We start from the raw sequence: 19,113 nt of genomic DNA, 5'->3' as shown, positions 1-19,113 counted from the left end.
AGTCTGGGGAAAAGGTTTTACTAGCCACCAGAAGTCTCTGCTTAACCAGACACTTCTGGTAATCACTCTTTGTTGATGTCATTCTGAAATTCTTCTAAATGGTCTTTAGAAAATTGATTTTTAAATTGGTCCTGCAGTATATCAGTGTTATTTATTATTCGTAAATTAAAATCTAAAGCATTTAACAACACCAAATGTTGATCAGAATATGGGTGTTATTCCTCCTAGATATGGCTAAATATGTAGCCATAAATATGTATCAATCAGTAAACTTTCCTTAGAAGTTGATTAAAAAAAAAAAAACCCAAATTGTGGAGCTATACTTGTTTTATTTTAAAGTACCCCATCCAGCTAAAATAATGCTCAAAATCACTTGATAATGGTAATAGCAATTGTTCTTGAAATGTTAAATATGGTGATATTAGAAAACAGGCTGTTTAAAACAACTTTCCACTCGGGTAACAAATGTAATATCCAGGCTGCAAACTCTTACAGAGAAATATTACCTTAGAAAAATATTTGTCTTCACATTGAAATGTTTGTAAGTTGTTTACTCACATGAATTAGAAAAGTCGATTGCTGGTTTAGTCTGTAGCCCAGAAAAACCTGCTAAGTCACAAACCTCCTGACCTGTGAAAGGGAAATATATAGGTAGGAGTAATTCCAGTATGGGCCAACAGATGGCACCAATCTGCTTCTAAGGTATCGCTTTACTTAATTTCAAACTAAGGACTTGTATTTGTCAAGCATTTACCATTGTGTTTCCGTGCATTTACAAGTTATTTCTCTTCTTCTGAAAAAGAGATCTTGGTAAGTAAAAAGACTTCTGTGGTTTTTTCACATTATGGCACAGGTGCTTCCAAATAGTTAGCAAACTTGCTAATAGTTAGCAAGTTTGCTAACTATTGTGTAGGAGATAGGTAATGTTTCCTTTTTGCCGGTCCTTTTGCAAAATGGTTTGAAGTGGTTTCTTTTCGCAGATGTTGCAAATGTCCTTTGAATTTCACAAGCAGATAAAGCGTGTCTTTACAGCTGTCTTGAAAAGGTAGAAAACAACTAGCACTCGTGATAATTAAGAAAAAAAACTAACTCATGTTATTTATTTCTTCTGCTTTGGTGTAGTCAATGTGCTCTTTTCTTCTTTCTCTAGTTTATTGTTTTCAGAAACATTTAATAGTATTTTATATATACCACTGAAATGGTACCTATATATGATATGTTTTTATAGCAGTCATGTGTTTGATCCGCCTTGTCGCTTGGTACTGCGATAGTTTGCTGGTCTGTCTGTCACTAATTCATAAGCTTTTCGAAAGTAGGAATTATGTCAGTCCTATTCATATTTATATCCCCAGTGCCTAATGCCTAGCATGACTCTGGCAGAAAAATAGGCTCTGAATAGACATTTATTAAATGGAGGAAGTGGCCGCAACCAAGCCCTTCCCGACCTTGAATCTGGCACAGTCTAGCAATTGCCTTCCTCCAGGTCCCTCACCTTAAGTTTGACAAATGCAACAATGTTTCTCTTGTCTATTTGTTGATTATGTGATCTTTCCTTTACTTATCTCACTTAATTCTGTTTTCTGATGGCTTCTTCTTTTGTAGTTTTAATTTTCCTAGGTCTTGTCTACCTTTTTTTTTTTCTGAAATACAGTTTTTTTCATCTTTTACCTCACCCTTTTCATTTGATGCAATTAAAAAATAAACGGCTTTTACCTGTTTATATCTTTTTTACTTTCTTAAAAAAAAACTATGAACTCTCTAATCTTCCACTCTCATCTTCCCATGTTTCCTCTGTTTATCACCCATAAATATAAAAGTTACTGTTTTGTTCATTTCGTGTATACACTAGGAAGTGCCTCAGAATATGAACGCCCCTGGAGGAATATTGTGTCTTTGGAGCAGGGTGCTGTAAGGACAGCTGATCAGCTTTTCCACCTGGTGGCTGAATTTCAGTCCCATGAACCCAGACACCGTGGGTCTGGGTGCCACGGACCTGCAGGGTCGGTCCTCATCTGTGAATGTCAGTTATCTACTATTATCTGAAAGTTCTCTGTCTTTATATTTTAATATTCCGAATAAAACAACCATGTTTCTTTTACTTTCTTTTTCTTTCTTTTTTTTCTTTCTTTTTTTTTTTTTTGAGTCTCTCTGTTGAGACTGGAGTGCAGTGGTGCGATCTCCGCTCACTGCAACCTTCGCCTCCTGTGAAGTTCAAGTGATTCTCCTGCCTCAGGCTCCCGAGTAGCTGGGATTTACAGACATGTGCTGCCATGCCCTATTAATTTTTGTATTTTTATTAGAGACCGGATTTCACCACGTTGGCCAGGATGGTCTCAATGTCTTGACTTTGTGAGCCTGCCTTGGCCTCCCAAAGTGCTGGAATTACAGGCGTGAGTCATTGTGGCCAGCCCGCATGTTTCTGTAAAGATAAAATATAAAATACTTTTACACAGCTATAAAGACAACGCTTAGATTGTCTTAAGATAACTTTTATGGATTATAAAATATGTTCATAATGAGACATTTTAAGGATTTGAAAGTATAAAAAAATTAAATTCATCTGTAATTCAGAGATTCAGAAAACTACTACATTTGATATATTTCATCACATTTTTTGTCCTCTAGACTTTAGGTATGTAATGTTTTAATCATATTTTGCAAAATTAGAGTCCTACTACATATATAATTATGTATTACTGTATTCATTTAACATTATCATTTTTTCAAAGTATAATATTTGAGGCTGCATATTATTTAATTATGTATAACTGATTTAACCATTTTCTACAGTAGAGATTCTGATTGTTTCAATATTTTATTATGTCATGAGTATTCTTATAGTCATATCTTTTGTGTGCATTTTTGACTATTTCTTTGGAAAATTCCTTGTAGTGGAATTGCTAAAATAAAGGGAGGTATATATTTAAGATTTTATAGAAATTACCAAATTGTCCTTTAGAAAGGTTGTACTAATTTTTCATTTCTGCCTAAGTAGTAAGTGAGGGTTCTTATTTTAGTTTCCACCTACCAACCTGGATATTATATTTTTTAATTTTTCTGTTTGATAGGTGAAAATAAAATCTTGCCTTTTATAAAATCTTTGAAGAAACGAGAATCCTCCTTTGACTCCCTTTATCTTTTTATACTTAAATATCTTACAGTAAAAATTACAGGCATTCTGGAAACCTATTTCTAAATGCTTTATTCTCTATCTCTAAAAAAATTACATTTTCCTAAAATAGCCAAATAACATTATCAAACATTAAAATGTATTTCTTAATAGCATCTAATGGCTGGGCTGTCATGGAACCTGCCCCTCCTCCCGTTAATAAATATGTTTTTTAGCAAGTCTGTCTAACTGAGATCTAGTCCAAGATCATGAGTTTCATCTAGATGTTATGTGCTTTTTTGTTTTCATATGCAGTTTTATTTTTTGTGAGATTGGACACTATTCATTTTATTGGCAATTTATTTTTTGGTAAATTATTCAGTAAATAATATAGTCAACTTAATTTTGAATGTTGAAAGTTTGAAAAATCTAGATAAAAACTAAGAGGAAAACAAAATTCCATTGTGATCTTACTGTGCAAGGATAATCACTGTTTGTATCTTGGCATGTATCTTATTAATTTTTCTACACCCATAGGTACATATTTACTTTGGTACTTTTTAAATAAACTGCTTTATGTCACTTACGTGAAGTGAAAATTTTTTCATGCAATTCGATTTTTGTTATTTTTAAAGGCTACATAGTACTATTTAATTATACAGTAAATCTAAAATTTATTAGATAATCTGCTACTTTTGGATAATTGAGGGATTTTTTTCAAAATAGAATTTATTTTTACCAGGAGCAGTGGCTTGTACCTGTAATCCCAGCTCCGTAAGAGGCTGAGGTGAGAGGATGGCACGAGCCCAGGACCTTAAGCTATGATTGTGCCACTGCACTCCAGCCTGGCCAGTGGAACAAAACCCCATCTCTTTAAAAAAAAGTGTTTAAGAAAATAATAATGATAATAGTTTGTTTTGTGCCAGCCACTTTATTATATTCTTTTACTTGTGCTAACACTTTTTCAGTGACTTCTGTTTGGTTTTCCACATTGACAGTCTTATCTTCTGAAAATAATGATGATTCTCTTTCTTCATTTAAACGTTTCTTCCTGTTATTTTTTATTCTTTATTGCAGTGGCTAGAACTTCTAGAAATAGCCATGTGTGCACGCTTGATGTTGACTTTAGCAAGAATGCCTTGGGTGGGATATTGATCAAAGTTAGGTATTTGAGGTATTCTTTATTTTGGAAACAGAGGCTCACCCTGTCACCAGGCTGGAGTGTAGTGGTAGAATCTTGGCTTACTGCAACTTTGGCCTCCTGGGTTCAAGCCATTCTCCTGCCTCAGCCTCCTGAGTAGCTGGGACTGCAGGTGTGTGCCACCATGCCCAGGTAATTTTTGTATTCTTAGTAGAGATGGGGTTTCACTGTGTTAGCCAGGATGGTCTTGGCCTCTTGTTCACCTGCCTTGGCCTCCCAAAGTGTTGGGATCACAGGCGTAAACCACCACTCCTGGCCTGAGGTATTCTTTATCAAGTTTTCAAAGTATCTTTTAAATATCTAGTTTAAAGTTGTATTTTTATTCAAAGATGAGGACTGAATTTTATCAAGTGAATTTCTCACCTTTTTGAGATGCTTATCTATTTTTCTTGTTTTACCTACTCATGTGAATTATTGTTACAGACTTGTTAATTACAGACAATTTCTACAATTCCAGAAACATCCTAATTACTCATTGTGTTATTTCTTCAGGACACAGCTAGATTGATTGGAGTTTCTTTATCCTGAGCTCTATCCCTTCCCTACAAATGACTGAAATTTATTCCTTTCATTTGTATTTTCTCATAATTACTCTTAATTGTATAATATATATACTTATGAATATTTTTCTAACAATATCAGGAGTTAATTGGCAGCTATAGCTTCCTTTCAATCAGGCAAGTGTCTTACATGGTTTTAGCACACTCTCTCCCTCCTTAGTCCACGTTCAGCCAATTCACTTGTTATCATTGGCAGTTTTTAGCTCAAGATTTTTATTAAGATTTTTGTCATCAATACTTTTTTGGTACTTAGCACTAAATTTTACTACTTTCTTTTGCTAAATAATCCTCCTTGTATCTTATGATTTTTGGAGTCAATTTCTTTTTTAACTCTCCATCCTCTGGGAATTCAGATATGGATCTGTCTTCCATGTCTTTTAGTATGTTTTCTATCTCTTTGGCCTCTTGTGCTGAGTTTTGGAAAATTCTTCTTGGTCACCTCTATCATTAATTTTCTCATTAGTGGTGCTATTTGCAACTCAACTCATCCAGTGAGTTTACCGTTTCGATCATTGTCTTTAATTTCCATGATTCTTACTCTATTTTTAGAAGAATCTTGCCTCTTTCTAAATCTATGATAAATGCCTATTCTGCTCTTTCATTTCTGTTTGTTGGGTGTTAGCTTCTTTCATATCTTGAGTTTGGTTCCTTTCTGTTATGGCATTTGCTTTCTGCAGTGTCATGCTTCTTGCTTGTGCAACCCAAACTCTGTTTAAGGCTTCCTGTGAACGTGCTGTTGATCTATTTTCATAGTCTGCTTGTTGCGATTGTGGATCAAACCAGTCTCTACTAATTTCCTTTTTTCTTTCTTCTTCTTCTTCTTCTTTTTTTTTTTTTTTTTGCAACAGACTCTTGCTCTGTGGCCCAGGCTGAAGTGCAGCGGCACAATCTCAGTGCACTGCAACCTCCACCTTCTGGGTTCAAGTGATTCTCCTCCTGAGTAGCTGGGACTACAGGTGCCCAGCACCACGCCTGGCTAATTTTTAAATTTTTAGTGGAGAGAGGGTTTCACCATGTGGGCCAGGCTGGTCTTGAACTCCTGACCTCAGCTGATCCACTCACCTTGGCCTCCCAAAGTGCTGGGATTACAGAGGTGAATCACTGCACCCGGCCCCAGTCTCTACTAATTTTCTATTGATGCTGTAACAAATTACCACAAACTTCGTGGCTTAAAGCAATATACATTTATTATCTTACAGTTCTGTAGGGTAGGAGTCTGACACAGATCTTGTTGGGCTAAAATCCAAGGATTGGCAAGCCTGCATTCTTTCTGGAGACTCTAAGAGAAATCCAGGTACTTGCTTTTTCAGACTTCTAGAGGCTGCTCCCATTTCTTGACTCATGTTCCGCCTCCTTTATCTTCAGAGCCAGCAAGGGTGGGCCAAGCTCTTCTCATATCACATCACCCTGGCATCCTCTTCTGCCTTCCTCTTCCACTTTAAAGGATGCTTGTGATTACACTGGGGCCATCCAAATAATTCAGGATAATCTTCCTATTTTAAGATCAGCTGATTAGCAACTATAATTTCATCTGCAACATTAACTTTCCTTTGCCATGTAACATACCATATTCACTAAGTCTGGGGATTAGAAAGTAGACATCTTTGGGAGGCCAGTATTCTATCATAGGTGAATCTGATTCTGGATTTCAGAGACTTCTCAGTTTCAGTCCCCTAAGGGTCCCCTTTCCTTATATTGTGTTATGGATCTATCTGTCTGTTGATCGATCCATTGATATAGATACAACTGTAATAGATATAGATATAACAATTAATATTTTTAACAATATTTGGTCATTTCAGGAATTTAAGGCAAGAAGAGAAAGCTGGAACATACACAAACCACCCTTTTGTCTATCATAATTTTTAACTTTTTTATTTGAAAATGTGGTTTTGTCACCCAGGCTGGAGTGCAATAGCACAATCTTGGCTCACTGCAACCTCCGCCTCCCGGGTTCAAGTGATTCTCCTGCCTTAGCTTCCCAAGTAGCTGGGACTATTGGTGTGTACCACCATGCCTCGCTAAATTTTTTTGTATGTTTAGTAGAGATGGGGTTTCACCATGTTTGCCAGGCTGGCCAACTCCTTACCTCAGGAGATCCACCTACCTCAGCCTCCCAAAGTGCTGGGATTACAGGTGTGAGTCACCAATCCCAGCCTCTTAGAACACTTTTAAGTGTGATTTTAAAGTTTCTTTTATAGTCAGAAATATGACTTTTACAATTTCTGTTCTGGGATATTTAATTTAAGATGTATGTATTTGACCTAAAAAACTATCGATTTTAGTAAATGCTCCATGAACTCTAGAGAATTAGATACATGATATTCTCTTTTTGTAGGGTACCGTTTATGTCTCCATTAAATCCTTTAATAATTAACTCATTCAAATTTCCACATGTTTATTTTTTGCTACTTGATCTAACAATGACCCAGAGAAATATGCTAAATACTTATATTCACAATGTCTCCATGTGTTTTGTAATGTTTTTTACTTTGTAAATTTTGATGCAATATTATTTGCTGCCTAAGTGTTCTTATCTGTTATATCTTCATTGTAAGCTATTTGTTTTGACCATATAACCAGTATAAATTAGTAGCTTCTTCTGTCATTGCCCAATTCTCTAGTACTTTGACCTAGTGGAGTATTGTGTATACAAATTGCAATTCCCAATGAACACAGCTACCAGTATTCCACTTGCTGCCCATATCTGTAAGTATCATTATCTGAGTTACACATCTCAGAAGGCAGTGTGCTCCCTAAAGTGGTTCCCTGCCCCATGTCCAGCTCTTACCTGGTAGTGTCCATCACTAAATGTAAAGTCTGGGGAGAATGGAGCATGGCAGTCCACAAAAGGAAAACTCAGTATGTTGATCCACTCATATCAGTACCATTGGGGTAAAAGGGTACTGCCTACTTACTCATTAAGTACCAGTTGAAGCTCATACTTAGTGTTTGAATCAGAGACAAACAGAGAGAGGGTAAAAATTTCTTCCAGTGTTTCATCAGGGAGTCTGTTTTCCTGAGACAAAGCTTGAGTATGGCAGGTTTGCCCTAACACAGCTCCGGTTACTTTTTCGTAAGTGAAGCTGCTCCTGGATCCTGCCGTTATGTTTCTGTGTTTCTTCGTTTTCAGTGGCAAAGTGGATTTTCAAATGTATGTGGGTCTCAGTGGGTGTTCTGAAGGGCAGTTGGGAAAAGTTATATGGGTCAGTAAAGAGCTTTTAAGCATATGCTGTTCTGTAATAAAAGTTCCCCAACTCAGAGTTTTCCCTCTTCCAAAGAATGGTTGATTGAAACTCTACTCATCTCTTGCCTGTTTTACAATTTCCAATATATCCTCTGATGATGAAAAGTGGATCCTTTGTAAATAAAGGACTCATCTCTTGACTGTTTTACTATTTCCAATATATCTCCTGATGGTGAAAAGTGGGTCCTTTGTAAATAGAACTGAGCGATGTGCAGTGCTTATTTTGGTAATCTACTCTCAATTATTCCTGCAGCTCGGAGGCCTACTTTAAAAATGTTGGTGCCTGCTTTTGTCCCCCAGGAACTCATAGATGCTCTCCTGTGCAGAATAGAGCCTGAAAAGGTTCTGAGCCCACCTAGCAGTTCCAATCCTTTGTCTCAGTCATGATCATGGGGTCTGTGGGCTTGCGCACCTGCCTCTATGCCTTAGCCAGGTAATCTTTTCTTGTTTGCTCAGCATCATGGTCATGAACATCAATGTTTATAATCTGTTGTAATGCAGTGATGCCTTCTGGGCCCTGAGGAAGTAGTTGTCTCTTCCATACAGCAGCTTTAGCCTGACAAACTTTATTTCATTTTGTCAGTGTGTTAGCTGTTGGAACTTGATGTTTTCAGATGATCATGTGCTGAATCCTGTCTCTCTAAATTTGTTGCTTGTGGTCTAATGTGGGTTGGAAAAATACTCACCCATTGTAAGAGGAATTGTGTCAACAATGAGATCCTATGACTGAAAACATTCCTGGGATTAAAAAGAGCACAGTGTATGAGTCATTGCTATGGCCTGAATGTTTGTGTCTCTCTGAAATTCATATGCTGAAACCTAATTACCAACATGATGGTATTAGGAGATGGGGGCCTTTGGAAGGCAATTGAGTCCTGAGGATGGGTGGTCAGGATTCATTCCACTGTGGGAACTGGGTGGCCATGGAGATTTGTGTGGCCTCGTATGCTGGTACACAGAGGCATGCTGGCTTTTGCCCCCTGTGGGGGCTCACAGATGCTTTTCTGTGCAGATCAGAGACTGGAGGGAGTAAACTCCTGAGCATATGTCTGAGTTTCTTAGACTGTCTCCTTGCTTTCCCTTTAGAATAATTTTAGTCCCACCCCTTTTCCCAGTCACCAACATGGGATCTGTGGGCTTGTGTGCCTGCTATCAGACCCCAGCAAGACACAAATGCCTAGTTTGGCCTGTGTTAATTATATTTTCTCAGTGCCTCCATGAATGGTGATATCATTTCTGCCAGGCCACTTATAGCTAGTTTTGGTCAGGTCCAATCCATGAAGGTGGAGTGAGTAGGTAGTTCCTCCTTAAGATATAAATGTAGCCTCATTCCAATCCTAATTTGCCCTCCCAAAAGGATTGATCCCCTCAACTTCCACAAGGCTTTGGCCATCACGCTGTAGGCAGATCCACCTTCTGGCCAGGCCTCAATGTCCTGCCAACCACCTTCCTCCCCTTCCTTTTCTTTTGATGTCACCTTGGCCAAATTGGGTTGGGGACAGAATCCTGAAAGTTGGGTTTGGGTCAGAATCCTGAAAGACATAATCCCAAGTGCCATAATCCTGAATGTTGAAATCCTGGAAGATTGAAATCCTAAAAATACGATTCTGAAAAAAATAAATTTAAAGACATTCATTTACATTTTTGAAATGAAACATACGAAAACATGACAATAGTTTATAAGTCACTTTATGCAATAAAATAGACAATAATGACATAAGTATTTTTGCAAGTATGAACACTTAGATATGCTAAGGACAGTGGCATGGTAAACACTCATGAACAGATGAACCATACTCACAAATAAATGACTTATGTAACTGCTGCCACCCACACCATCAAACCATGATGGACAACCTAAGTCTTTTGATACAATTGATCAAAAACTGTGATGGGTCATCACCACATATATAGTAGCCCAGAGGGCTGAGAGCTCGAGAAATTTTATCTGTCACAAATGCAGATGGACAAAAAGAACTTCTCTTTATTTATCGAAAAAGTTTCAATGGTTTCTCTCTTTCTCTTTCTTTTTAATTCCTGCTCACTGCAACCACCTCTGCCTCCTGGGCTCAAGCCATCCTCCACTTCAGCCTCCCGAGTAGCTGGGACTACAGGCAGGCATCATCATGCCTGGCTAATTTTTGTATTTTTTTTGCAGAGACAGGATCTCACTATGTTGCCCAGGCTGTTCTCAAACTCCAGAGCTCAAGCAATCTAATCACAGGCCATCTGCCCGCCTTGGCCTCCCAAAGTGCTGGGATTACAGAGCATGAGTTCTTTTTATTGCATTGATCCTTTTACCATTATGTAATATCCTTTTTGTCTCTTTTGATCTTTGCTGGTTTAAAGTCCATTTTGTCAGAGACTGGGATTGCAACCCCTGCTTTTTTTTTTCTCTCCATTTGCTTGGTAAATCTTCTTCCATCCCTTTATTTTGAGTCTATGTGTGTCTTTGCTTGTGAGATGGGTCTCCTGAATACAGCACACTGCCGGGTATTGACTTTTTAATCCAGTTTGCCAGTCTGTGTCTTTTGATTGGGGTATTTAGGCCATTTATATTTAATGTTAATGTTGTTATGTGTGGATTTGATCCTGCCATTTTGTTGACACAGTTTCTTGATTGCATCATTGGTCTTTACCATTTGGTACGTTTTTGAAGTGGATGGTACTGGTTGTTCCTTTCCTTGATTAGTGCGTCCTTCAGTAGCTCTTATAAGGCAGGTCTAGTGGTGATGAAATCTCTCAGCAATTGCTTGTCCATAAATGATTTTATTTCTCCTTCACTTATGAAGCTTAGTTTGGCTGGATATGAAATTCTGGGCTGAAAGTTCTTTTCTTTATGGATGTTGAATACTGGCTCCCACTCTCTTCTGGCTTAGAGGGGTTCTGCTGAGAGATCCACTGTGAGTCTGATGGGCTTCAATTTGTGGGTGACCTGTCCTTTCGCTCTGCCTGCCCTTAGCATTTTTCCTTCATTTCAGCCCTGGTGAATCTGATGATTGTGTGCCTTGGGGTTGCTCTTTTTGAGGAATATCTTTGTGGCGTCCTCTGCATTTCCTGGATTTGAATGTTGGCCTGCTTTGCTAAGTTGTGGAAGTTCTCCTGTATAATATCCTGAAGAGTGTTTTCCCACTTGGATTCATTCTCCCCATCACATATAGGTATACCAATCAAGCGTAGATTAGGTCTTTTCACATAATCTCATATTTCTTGGAGGCTTTGTTTGTTTCTTTTCATGCTTTTTCTCTAATCTTGCCTTCTCATTTTATTTGATTGAGTTGATCTTCAATCTTTGTTATCCTTTCTTCTGCTTGATTGATTTGGCTATTGAGATTTGTGTATGCTTTGTGAAGTTCTCCTGCTCTGTTTTTCAGCTCATCAAGTCATTTATGTTCTTCTCTAAGCTGGTTATTCTAGTTAGCATTTCGCCTAACTTTTTTTCAAGGTTTTTAGTTTCTTTGCATTGGGTTAGAACATGTTCCTTTAGTTCAGAGAAGTTTGTTATTACCCACCTTCTGAAGCCTGCTTCTGTCAATTAGTGAAACTCATTCTCCATTCTATTTTGTTCCCTTGCTGGTGAGGTGTTGTGATCCCTTGGAGGAGGAGAGACGTTCTGGTCTTTGATGGTTTCATTCTTTTTGCGCTGGTTTCTTCCCATCTTCGTGGATTTATCTACCTTTGATCTTTGAAGTTGGTGATTTCAGGTGGGATCTGAGTGGACATCCTTTCTGTTGATGTTGAAACTATTTTTTTGTTTTTTAGTTTTACTTCTAACAGTCAGGTCCCTCTGCTGTAGGACTGCTGGTGGTGCACTTCAGATCTTGCTTGCCTGGGAATCACCCGTGGGGGTTGCAGAACAGCAATGATGGCTGTCTGAACTTTCCTCTGGTAGCTTTGTCCCAGAAGGGTACCTTCCAGGTGTCAGCCAGAGCTCTCCTGTATGAGGCATCTTTTTAGTTATACAGGGGTCAGGGAGCCACTTAAGGAGGCAGTCTGTCCCTTGTCTACCTGCAGAGGCACTGCTGGGCTGTCAGGGACTCAGTCCAGCTGCTGTGTGGGCTTCCTCTAGCTTTTGTTTACACAGGTAGGTTTAGACCCACCTCAGCAATGGTGGACACCCTTCCCTCCACTGAGCTCCATTGTCCAGGGTGAAGCTTGAACTGATGTGCTGGCTGGGAAACTCAAGAGAGAGGGTTTCAGTTTGCTGGTCTTTGTGGGAGTGGGACCTGCCCAGCCATATCACCTGCCTCCCTGCTTTCAGCTCCCCCTCTTTCTGGGGAGCGGGTGTCTCTGTCCTGCAGGTGCTCTTGGTGCTAGTCAAAACGTCCACCCAGATCTGTGCTGAAAACCCGAGGTGCTCTCCAGAGCTGCTGCTCAGGTCCGTGCAGGTAACTCGTGGCACTTTTCAGCCCAGCAGGGATCTCCTGCTCTGTGAGTTGCAGAGGCCATGGGAGAAGTGCAATATCTAAACCCGAGTGCCAGGATAGGGGTAAGTCCCGGATCCTCTGATCAGTTGCATTTCCCGGGTGAGGCAGTGCCCCTCCCTGCCTCGGTTTGCCCTCCTTGTGCTACACCCATGGTCCAACCAGTCCCATTGAAGTGAACCTGGTACCTCGGTTGGAAATACAGAGATCATGCACCTTCTGTGTCTCTCTCACTGGGAACTATGCTCTGGAGCTGTTCCTATTTGGCTATTTTGGCAGAATACCCATTTCTATTAATTTTTTTTTAATTAATAAACTTTATGTTTTAGAGCAGTTTTTAAAATTGTCTATTTAGTTTTGCCTTTCCCAAAATAGCATATGGTAGAAATAAAATACTGTTTAGCTTTTTCAGACTGACTTCTTTCACCTAGCAAAATGGATTTAAGGATCTTCCATGTCTCCTTCCTTTCCTTTCCTTCCCTTCCTTCTTTCCTTTCTCTCTCTTTCTTTTTTCTTTCTTCTCTCTTTCCTCTCTTTCTTTCTCTCCTTCATTCCTTCCCTCCCTTCCTTCCTTTCTTCCCCTCCCTCCCTCTCTCCCTCCTTCCCTCCCTTCCTGCGTCTTTCCTTCTTTCTTTCTCTCTCTGTTTCCCTCCTTCCCTCCCTCCCTCCTTTCTTTCCTCTGTTCTTTCCTTCCTACCCTTCCTCCCTCCCTCCCCCCTCTCTTCCTTCCTTCTTTGTTTCTTTGTTTCTTTCTTTCTTTCTTCCTTTGTTTCTTTCTTTCTTTTCTGCTTTCTTTCTTTCTCTCTCTCTCTCTTATCTTTCCTTCCCCATAAACTAATTGTACATATTTATGGGGGTAACTATAATATTTTGATACATGCATACAGTGTGTCAAAGCAGGGTATTTAGGATATCCACCATCTCAAACATTTATCTTTTTTCGTGCATGGAGGGGGGAACATTTCAGATCTTCTCTTCTAGCTGTTTTGAAATATACAATAAATTATTGTTAGCTATAGTCACCCTACTGTGTTATGGAACACCAGAACTTATTCTTTTTATCTAACTGTATGTTTTTATCCATTGATCAACCTTTCTTCATTCCCTCACTCACCTCTTAGTCTCTGGTAACTATTGTTCTACTCTCTAACTTTCTGAGATGAATATTTTAGCTCCCACAGATGAGTGAGAACATGCAATATTTGTCTTTCTGTCCCTGGCTTGTTTTGTGAATGTAATGACCTCCACGTTTGTCCATATTGCTGCAAACGACAGGATTTAATTATTTTTAATGGCTGAATGGTAGTCCATTGTGCATATATATCACATTTTCTTTATTCATTCATCTGTTGATGGACACTTAGGTGGATTCCATATTTTGGCTATTGTGGATAGTGCTGCAATCAACATGGAGGTGCAGGTATCCCTTTGATATACTGATTTCCATTTTTTATGATAAACATCCAAAAGTGGGGTTGCTGGATTGTATGTTTGTTCTATTTTTAGTTTTTTGAAACACCTCCATGCTGTTCTCCATAAGGGCTGTACTAATTTACATTCCCACCAACAGCATATATGAGTTCCTTTTTCTCTTCATTCTCACCAGGATTTGTTATTTATTGTCTTTTTGATGATAGCCATTTAAACTGGAATGAGATGATATCTCATTGGGATTTTGATTTGCTCTTCCCTGATGATTTGTGGTGACCAATTTTTTTCATATACCTGTTGGCCATTTGTATATCTTCCTTTGAGTAGTGTCTATTCAAATCCTTTGTCTACTTTTTCATAGGGTTATTTTTTTTCCTGTTGACTTGTTTTGAGTTCCTTGTATATTGTAGTTATCAGTCTCTATTGAATGATTAGTTTGCAAACATTTTCACCCATTTAACCCTGTTATCTCTTCACTCTGTTGATTGTTTCTTTTGCTGTGTGGAAGTTCTTCAGTTTAATATAGTCCCATTTGTCTATTTATGTTTTCATTGCCTGTAGTTTTGAAATCTAGCCATAAAATCTTTACCTAGACCAATATCCTAAAGCATTTCTTTTGTTTTCTCCTAGTAGTTTTATACTTTTAAGTCTTACATTTAAGTCTTTAATCCATTTTGAGTTGATTTTTGTATATGGTGAGAAATAGGGGTCTAGTTTCATTCTTATACATATGAACAAATGTGAAGCCAGCACCATTTATTGAAGAGAGTAGCCTTTCCGCAATTATATGTTGTTGGCACCTTTGTTGAAAATCGATTGACTGTAAACATGTGGATTAATTTCTGAGTTCTGTATTCTGTTTTCTTAGTCTATGTATCTGTTTCTCTACCAAAACCTTGCTACTTTTTCTTTGTAGTATCTTTTGAAGTCAAGTAGTGTGATGTCTTCAGCTTTGTCCTTTTTCCTCAGTATTGATTTGGCTATTTGGGGTGTTTTGTGTTTCCATACAAATGCTGAGATTGTTTTTTATATTTCTGTAAATAATATCATTGGTATTTTGATAGGGATTGCATTGGATCTGTAGATTGCTTTGAGTAGTGAAGTCATTTTAACAATATTAATTCTTCCAATCCATGAACATGGGATGTCTTTCCATTTTTTAGTGTTCTCAATTTCTTTCATCAGTATTTTGTAGTTCTTGTTGTAGGGACCTCTTGCCTTCTTGATTAAGTTTATTCCCAGGTATTGTAATTGTCTTGTAGCTATGCAGATAGGATTGCTTTATTGACTTCTTTTCTTTTTCTTTATTCTTTTCTTTTCTTTTTTGAGACTGAGTCTCGCTCAATTGCCCAGGCTGGTCTCAAACTCCTGAACCTAGGTGATCTGCCTGCCTCAGCCTCTCAAAGTGCTGGGATTACAGGTGTGAGCCACCACACCCAGTCCTTGTCTGGTTTTTGTATCAGAAAAATGCTGGCTTTGTAGAATGAGTTAGGAGGAATTCCTTCAATTTTTTTGAATAGTTTGAGAAAAATTGGTATTAATTGTTTGTTAAAAGTTTTGTGGAATTCAGATGGGGACACCAGGCAGGCCTGTATTCAAGCACCAGTGATGGCAGCAGTGGACTGGGCTTGCTGGTCCTCAGGCCCCTGAGGGATGTATGTGGGCACTGGTGGTGATGGGTCCAGGAAGGAGGTCCTTCAGCCTCCAGGAGATGTATTTGGATACTTGCAGTGGCAGTAATGGACCAAATGGGAAGGCAGGTTGTTGGGCCCTTGCACAATCTGTGGGCCATCAACTGTAGCAATAGAAAAAGTGGGCCAACCCTCTGGCCCCCAAGTGGCATACACAGGCAGTAGCAGTGGCAGCAGCAGGCTGGGCAAGCCAGTCTGCAGGACCCCACGTGGCATGTGTGGATGAGTGTTGGCCATGGCAGTGGCAGGCAGGCACTAGCAGTGGAGCGCATGGTGGACCTGTCCTCAGGCCCCTTGAAGGCATGTGTAGGTGTGTGGTGGTCCTGCTGCTAGGGAAGGTGGGGTTGCTGTAATTGTCAGTGGCCCTGGGCAGGTAGCTCTTAGGCCCTGGGGAATTCATACTTTGACTCCCTTTGTCCCAGGGAGAGCCACGAGGTGCACTGTGCTTCCTGTTTCCTGGGATGTAGGGCATTGCATGGGCTAGAGTGCTGGGGACCTAGCTGCACTGCTGGGTTTAGCTGGCATTACAATACTGTAGCCCTCTAGGTGGATGTAGGAGAGCATCAGTGGGGCTTCAGGGGTATGGAGATTAAGGATTGTTGGGCCCCAGAACAGGATGTGTATGGTGAGGGCTGGACTCTTGAAATAACACTATGCTGAAGCTGTTTGGATCTCAGGGCATGGGTGATATGGAACCCAATTCAAAGTCCCATTGTGAAACAAATGTCATTGCATAGATTCCAGACAGTTTCAGGGCCTGTGAGGGCCAAGGGGCTAGCTCATGGCTAGGATTACAGGAGTCTATAGTGGAAATGGGGACCTCTGAAGATTTCTCGGTTATCCTTTCCCTGGAATGGAGACTTCCTCCTGGTTCAGAACTAGTCCCAGCTAGGCTGGCTGCTTCCCTTCCCTTTTCTTCCATGCCTCAGAGGTTCACTGTCACTTCCCTGCTGAATTCCAGTGTTTTCTCTTAGATGCTCATTTAATATGTGATTATCTGCTCACTGTTTTAGTTTTTTGCAGAGGGGGTGAGTGCTAGGTGCCTCTATTCAGCCATTTTATAGCTTCTCCAGCTCATTTTTTAATTGTTGAACAATATTTTTATTGTGTGAATGTACCAGTTTGTTCATCTTTTTACCTATTGAGGGGTATCTTGTTGCTGCCAATGTTTGGCAGTTAAGAATAAAGCTTCTATAAACATCTATGTATAGGCTTTTATGTGGACATAAATTTTCAGTTATTTTGGTTAAATACCCAGGAATGTGATTTGCTGGATCATATGGTAAGACTATGCTTAGTTTTATAAGGAACTATCTAACTGCCTTCCATAGTGGCTGCACAATTTTACATCCCTACCAACAGTGAAAGAGAGTTCTTGTTGCTCCACATCCTTACCAACAATTGATGTTGGTTTTGGATTTTACCCATTCTCATAAGTGCAGTGTAATTTCATTGCTGTTTTAATCTGCAATACCCTGATGACATAGGATGTTGAATAACTATCTGTATGTGTATTTGCTCTTTGTAGATCTTCTTTGGTGAGGTGTCTGTTTTGATTTTTGTGCCCATTTAAAAATTAGGTTGTTTGTTTTATTACTGTGGAGCTCAAAAGTTCTTTGCATATTTTGGATACAAGTCCCTATCATATATGTATTTTGCAAATATCTTCTCTCAGGCTGTGGTTTGTCTTTTCACTCTCTTGCAGTTTCTTTTGCAAAGCAAACATTTTAACTTTAATGAAGTCCAACTTAACAGTGTTTTCTTTCTTGGATTATGTTTTTGATGTGGTATCTAAAAAGTCATCACCAAATCCAAAGTCACCTAGATTTTTCCCTATGCTATCTTCTAGAATTTTCATAGTTTGCATTATACATTTATGTCTGTGGTTAATTTTGAGCTAATTTTTGTGAAAACTGTAAGGTCTTTGTCTAACTTCCTCCTCCTCCTCCTCCTCCTCCTCCTCCTCTTCCTCCTCATTTTTCCTCTTCCTCTTCTTCTTCTTCTCCTTCTCCTTCTTCTTCATGTGGGGCTCTACTTTCTCTAGCACCATTTTTTGAAAACACTATCCATTCTCCACTAAGTTGCCTTTGCTCCTTTGTCAAACAGCAGTTGATTATTTTTGTGAGGGTCTATTTCTAAACTCTGTATTCTGGTCATTTGATCTATTTGTACATTCTTTCACCAAAACCACAGTGCCTTGATTACTGTAGCTTTGTAGTAAGTCTTAATGTCAGGTAATGTCAGTTATCTGACTTTGTTCTTTTAATTTTTTCCTCCCTGTGAAAGAATAGTACTTTCTTGTTTCTTTGCATGGCTAATTTTTTTAAAGCAAATTAATTAGAGATTCCTTTACTGCCAAGTTACACAATCAAAAAGACAGCAATCTCTTTCCATTTGCTTTTTGCATTGTTTGTGTAACTTTAGGGCAAAATCCAGAGCAAGTCCACTGGCAAATGTGAGGGCTAGTGATTCTTTTTTTTCCCCCCATTTTAAACACTAGAATGAGGTAGCTCTAGAAATCAAATTCTGTCCCCCTTCCCCAGAAGGTGTTTTTTTTTTTTTTTTTTTTTTTTTTTTTTTTTTTTTTTTTTTTGACAGGGTCTCATTCTGTCACCCAGGTTGAAGTACCATGGTGTGATCTTGGCTCATTGCAGCCTCAACTTCCCCAGGCCCAAAGAATCCTTCCAACTCAGTCTCCCGAGTAGCTGGAACTATAGGCACATGCCACCATGTCCAGCTAATTTTTGTTTTTTTTTTTTTGTAGAGATGGGTTTTCTCCATGTTGCCCAGACTGGCTTTGAACTCCTGGCCCAAGTGATCCACCTGTCTTGCCTTCCCCAAGTTCCAGAATTACAGGCGTGCCTGGCTTCCCTTTCCCAGAGTGTATTGTTGCTTCTTGTGGCTTGTTGTTGCTTGTTTAATTACTTTTCTAAATATTTTTTATAAAGACCATTCTCTGTCATGTGTGGCTATTAAATTCTCTGTCCAGTTAGCTTAGTGGTCAGCTAGTGACTTGAGATTTCTTTAAACATCTGGAGCAAAAACAAAAACAAAACAAAATACCAAAAGCAAAACCAAAACCTCCCCTGATCTTTGCAGATTGGCTGTGTTGGAGCACTTTCTCAATGCTTAGCCAGGCGATTCACAACTCCACCTTAGCCTTTACTTTCTGCATGCATGGAAGCTAGAGATCAGCCCGGGGTGAAAGTTGAGGATTTTCTCAGGTCTCTTCTGAGCATATATCCAGGCTTGGGCACGTTGGTGAAATTCTAGACTCCCTGGTATATACAGAGATTTCCAAAGCCTTTTTTCTCCCATATATCTTTGCATATTTCCCAGGGTTTTTGGCGTGTCCACTGCTTGCCCCCACTGTTAGCCCTTGCTCAGGTGTATATTTGCCTTTAAATGTTTACAGCAAACACCACCCAGGAGGCTGCTCCAGCCCTAAGA

At 39.2% G+C, this 19,113-nt stretch overlaps 1 protein-coding gene across 7 annotated transcripts in view; it reads left to right on the top strand.

Annotated features, from left to right (window-relative positions):
* Positions 1–19,113, top strand: part of TLR6 (toll like receptor 6) — a 42,878-nt gene that overhangs the window by 11,053 nt on the left and 12,712 nt on the right. The window contains exon 1 of one of the 7 annotated variants that reach the window (XM_010338191.3): positions 6–810. The exons of 4 other annotated variants lie outside the window; for them this stretch is intronic. The gene's annotated coding sequence lies outside the window, so the exon portion shown is untranslated. Of the gene's footprint in view, positions 1–5; positions 811–837; positions 2,633–2,713; positions 8,551–19,113 lie in introns of those variants that run through there. 2 more of the 7 variants (XM_074396014.1, XM_074396012.1) reach the window with 2 other exon arrangements.

This window comes from Saimiri boliviensis, chromosome 3 (genome assembly GCF_048565385.1).
Source record: "Saimiri boliviensis isolate mSaiBol1 chromosome 3, mSaiBol1.pri, whole genome shotgun sequence".
In the NCBI taxonomy this organism is placed as follows: domain Eukaryota; kingdom Metazoa; phylum Chordata; class Mammalia; order Primates; family Cebidae; genus Saimiri; species Saimiri boliviensis.
This window is presented reverse-complemented; position numbering and strand designations above follow the sequence as displayed.